Raw genomic sequence first — 5276 nt, 5'->3', positions numbered from 1 at the left:
GAGACACAGGCAGAGGGAGAAGCAGGCTTCATGCAGAGAGCCTGATGTGGGACTGGATTCCAGGACTCCAGGATCATACCCTGGGTCAAAGGCAGGCGTTAAACCACTGAGCCACCCAGGGATCCCCCAGAGCTTCCTTTTTGATAACCCACACCCATACAGGCTGAATGACCACATACACTATTTGAAGGGTTCGTTATTCTCTGGGAAATGGATCTTTATTTTCAAGACACCCCTGTCTGGGTAGTGAATGTTTTCCATACATGACTCTAGAAGCCACACGTGGCTCCAGGCCTATGGCCCAGCCCAGGCTGGGTGCCAGGTCCAGTGTCTTGGGTGTGTGACTGCACCATCCCAGGGGTCTTGTGGTTGGAAGGGTCCCCTGCTCACTCTAACACTGTAGTGTGACAGCAATATGCATGCTGTGTGTGCCTGCTGCCCCTGCTTTCACATACAGCTTTGCAGATGCCCCACGAACCCAAACTTCCAGGGCACCCACAGTGTGTGAGGGAGTTCAGCAAGATATAAAGTGGGTACCAGCAGGCATGTTGCACCCAGACTAGGAAGTAGGAGCACTGATGACCCCTAAGGGCCATGCCTTCATTGGGATGAGAACTTGCTTGGGATGCAGAAAGTGGGTGATGGTGTTCTAAGTAACACGAGTGGCCAGCAGACCTCATCACAGTGTTTCTTGCTGTGTTACTTCTCTTTTAGGCAAGGACTCACCCTCACAGTACAACACCGAAGGAAAGAGGAAACCAGAGCAACCCATAGCTCCTTTTCCTCTTGGCCTTCCTTCCTCTGCGATAAGCGGCAGGTAGAGAGTGTTGATAGAAGATGTGAGTATCAAGAAGTGAAATGAAAACAGTCTAGTTCGTTTGGTGCAGTGTTTTCACTGTCCTGGTGAGAACAAAATACATATGCACCAGCTAAGAAGTACAGATGGTGCAATTTCAGTGGTTTCCGCACGAGAGTGAAGTGCACTTGTATTTTCATTTAAAACTGTCAACATACAGTATAAAGATGACCAATAAAACTCATGCTGTATTTTAACTCTTTTAAAACTTCAAACAGCATTAAACAGCAAATTAAAAAAAAAAAAAAAAACCCACCACAACACGTTGGGAGAGAGATCATGGAAGGGAGGGAAGCGGTTTATAGTTTAGCAGCTCCACCGGTACCTTCTTGGTGCAGGAGGCATGTGGGGGCGGCACATTCGGCAGCTGTGCCCCTGGGGGTGCCGGCTGAGGTCAGAGACGAGTCCCTGTATTCTTCAAAGGCACGCAGGGCATCAGTGGAGTCTGCAGGCCAGCAAGACCCTAGAAGAATATTCAAATACTGCTTATGATAGCTCCCTTCTGTCTCTCGTAGGCCTCAGAGCGGTTACGCCGACTTTCCCAGGCCTCAGGGCTGTGGGACCGGCCAAAGCTTGTCAAAAGCCCCAGGCAGGGCCCCTCCGCACACAAGTGTTCTCTGGTGGGGACCTCAGAATGCCACACGGACGGAGGGAGAGTTGCCTAAGAGAAGTCCAGTTGTGGGCCAGATCAAAAGACTTTTTAAAAACCTATATAATCTCAGATGTTAGAGAGGAGGCCAGAAGAAAACCCTTCTAGAAAATGGATGCGACCTGACCTCAGAACCATGGCAATGTTATCAACTTTGGTTCAAACCAGCTGAGAAGGGAGAATGCAAAGCGAGGAATTCTTTTTTGGTTTGATTTACACGTATTGTGAAGTGACTACACAATAGGTATAGCTATTGTCCATCTTGTCATCTAGACACAATTAAAAGGAAAATAAAGGAAATGGTTGTTTTTTTCTCCTTGTGATGAGAACTCTTAGGTTTTCCTCTCTTCACAACGTTGCTATGTACCATGCCGCCGTGTTAGCTAGAGTCAAGTTGTACCTTCCATCCCTAGAACTTATTTATCTTACAACTGGAGGTTTCAACCTCTGACTGTCTTTTCCAATTTTCCCTCCTACCCTTCCTCTCTGTTAACCACAAGTCTGAGCTCTGTTTCTATGAGTTTGATTTTTTGCCTTTAGTTTCTTGGTTCTTTTAGAATCCACATATAAGTGAGATCATACAGTATGTCTTTCTCTGTCTGATTTATTTCACTTATATTCATGCCTTTGAGAGCCATCCATGCTGTCACAGACAGTAGGATTTCCCTGTTTTTCGTGTGTGTGGCTGAATTATACCCCAGGATATAGATATACCACAACTTCTTTATGCATTTATCCACCAATGGACCCTTGGGTTGCTTCTATGTCTTGGCTATTGTAGGGAATGCTGCTAAGAACATGTGGATGCAGATACCTCTTTGAGTTACTGCGTCTTTTGCCTTTGCATATATTCCCAGAAGTGGAATTGCTGGATGATGGGGTGGTTTTATTTTTCACTTTTTTCTTTCTGTCTCTCTCTCTCTTTTTTTTTTTTAGGATTTTACTTATTTAGTAATGAGAGGCACAGAGAGAGGCAGAGACACAGGCAGAGGGAGAAGCAGGCTCCATGGAGGGAGCCCAACGTGGGACTCCATCCCTGGTCTCCAGGATCAGGCCCTGGGCAGAAGGTGGCACTAAACCGCTGAGCCACCTGGGCTGCCCTATATTTCACTTTTTGAGGCTGCTTTGTACTGTTTTTCATAGTGGCTACACTAATTTATAGTCACACCCACAGCGTGCAAGGGCTCCCTTCTCTCCACATCCACACCAGCATCTGTAACCTTTTGTCTTTTTGATGATAGTCATTCCGGCAGGTAGGAGGTGATGTCTCATTGTACTTTTAATTTACATTTGCCTAATGACTAGCTACGGTTGAGCATCTTTTCAAGTACCTATTGGCTTTTTGTGTCTCCTCTTTGAAGAAACAGGTCTTTTGCCAATTTTAAATTGAATTTTTGTTTTTTTTTTGGGGGGGGTTGTGGTTTTGTTTTGTTTTGCTATTGAGTTCTTTATGTTTTAGATATTGATCCCTTATCGGATATATGGTTTGCAAGTATTTTTCTCCATTTTGTAGGGTTAGGTTGTCTTTTTACTTTGTCAATGGTTTCTTTTGCTGTGCAGAAAATCTTTTCAGTTTGACATAGTCTCACTTGTTCATTTTTTATCTTGTTGCTTGTGTTTTAGTTTACATATCCAAAAAAATCATTGTCAAGACCCATATCAAGGAGTTTTTCCCCCATGTTCTCTTCTAAGTGTTTCATGGTTTCACATTTCACATTAAGTCTTTAATCCATTTTGAGTTAATTTTTGTGAGTGGTGCAAGTTATGGGTACAGTTTCATTCTTTTACATGTAGATATTCAATTATCCGACCACTGTTTATTGAAGAAGAGACTATCTTTTTCTCCATTTTGTATTCTTGTCTGCCTTTAAAAATATTAGTTGACCATATATGCTTGGATTTATTTCTGGGCTCTCAATAGTGTTCCATTGATCTATTTGCCTGTTTTTATGTCAGTAACATACTGTTTTAATGACTATGGCTTTATAGAAAAGCTTGAAATCAAGAATTGTGATGCCTTCTGCTTTGTTCTTCTTTTTCAGGATTTCTTTGGCTACTTGGGGTCTTTTTAAGTTCTATATACATTTTAGGAGTGTTTTTTTCTACTTCTGTAAAAAAATGCCATGGGAATCTTGATAGGGATTGCATTGAATCCACAGATAGCTTTCAGTAGTATTGGCATTTTAATAATATTAATTCTTCTAACTCATGAACACGGGATACCTTTCCATTTGTTTTGTTTTCTTTGATTTCTTTCATCAATGCCTTGTAGTTTTCAGTGTCTGGATCTTTCACCTCCTAGGTTAAATTTATTTCTACGTATTTTATTGGTTTTTGTATCACTGTAAATGAGATTGATTTCTTTCTCATCTTTCTCATCTTTTCTCATCTTTCTCATCTTTTCTCATCTTTCTCTCTAAACTTCATTGTTAGTGTGTAAAAATGCTACTGATTTTTGCATGTTAATTTTGTATCCTGCAACTTTGCTGAATCCATTGATTAGATCTAGCAGTTTCTTGGGTGAGTCATTAGAAGTTTCTATATCTGGGGATCATTTTCGGATGTGTGCCAAACACCGACGGTTCCCAGGCTGCACCCAGGTCAGCTCCGCAGGCTACGATTAAAACAAGGTGAACCAACCATGACTGGCAAAACACAGACCAGCAATGTCACCAATAAGAATGACCCCAAGTCCATCAACTCCCGTGTTTTCATCGGCAATCTAAATACAGCCATTGTCAAGAAAGTTGACATTGAAGCCATTTTCTCAAAGTATGGAAAAATAGTTGGATGCTCAATTCACAAAGGCTATGCATTTGTACAGTACATGAGTGAATGACATGCAAGAGCTGCAGTGGCTGGAGAAAATGCCAGGATCATTGCTGGCCAACCGCTTGATATCAACATGGCAGGAGAACCCAAACCATACAGACCCAAACCTGGAAACAAAAGACCCCTTTCTGCAATTTATAGACTCGAGTCAAAGGAGACTTTCCTGTCTGTTGGTGGTTATGTCTTTGACTATGATTACTACAGAGAAGATTTCTACAATTGGTTATTTGATTACCACGGGCGTGTGCCCCCAACCCTCCACCCCCCCCCCCCCCCCACCGTGCAGTGATTCCACTGAAGCGTCCCAGAGTGGCTGTCACAACAACTCTCAGGGGAAAAGGAGACTTTTCCATGAAAGGGGGATCGAGATCTACCATCAGTGGGTCATCTTCATCAGGCTGTAAGTTGAAATCAGATGAGCTCCAGACAATCAAGAAAGAATTAACCCAGATCAAAACGAAAATTGACTCCTTGCTAGGGCGCCTGGAGAAAATTGAGAAGCAGCAGAAGGTGGAAGCAGTTATTTGATAATGAAAGTTTCCAGCATAAAGTACTGACAGGAGATGGAAGATCACGAACCAAAGATGGGGAAGCCACACAACATGGAGATTGTCCAGTATTCAAGTTTCATACTATCATTTTTTTTCTTTTTGTTTTTAGTGAATTTCTAAGCTGTGAGGAATAATTGTAATGAAGCATAACTACTTGATTTTGGATTCTCTATACCTTCAATTGCTTCTAATAGATATATTTTTATGGTGTCCTGTCTTTTTCTTTGAGATTGTAAACTTCCCGAGCATAAGGTCATGTCTTCTCTTCCTTCTCTAACTCCCCAACACCATGTACTATGTATCAGGCACAAACCTGACAAGTCATTTAACTTCTCTAGGTCTCGACCCCTCAAATGTAAACTAGAGGAATGGATTATGACCTCAAATA

The 5276-nt window shown here is 42.3% G+C and overlaps 1 pseudogene; it reads left to right on the top strand.

Annotated features, from left to right (window-relative positions):
* Nucleotides 1-4119: 4119 nt before the first annotated feature.
* Nucleotides 4120-4963, top strand: LOC112912899 (RNA-binding Raly-like protein pseudogene; annotated as a pseudogene).
* The last annotated feature ends 313 nt before the right edge of the window (nt 4964-5276 follow it).

This window comes from Vulpes vulpes, chromosome 6 (assembly GCF_048418805.1).
Source record: "Vulpes vulpes isolate BD-2025 chromosome 6, VulVul3, whole genome shotgun sequence".
Lineage (NCBI taxonomy): Eukaryota > Metazoa > Chordata > Mammalia > Carnivora > Canidae > Vulpes > Vulpes vulpes.
This window is presented reverse-complemented; position numbering and strand designations above follow the sequence as displayed.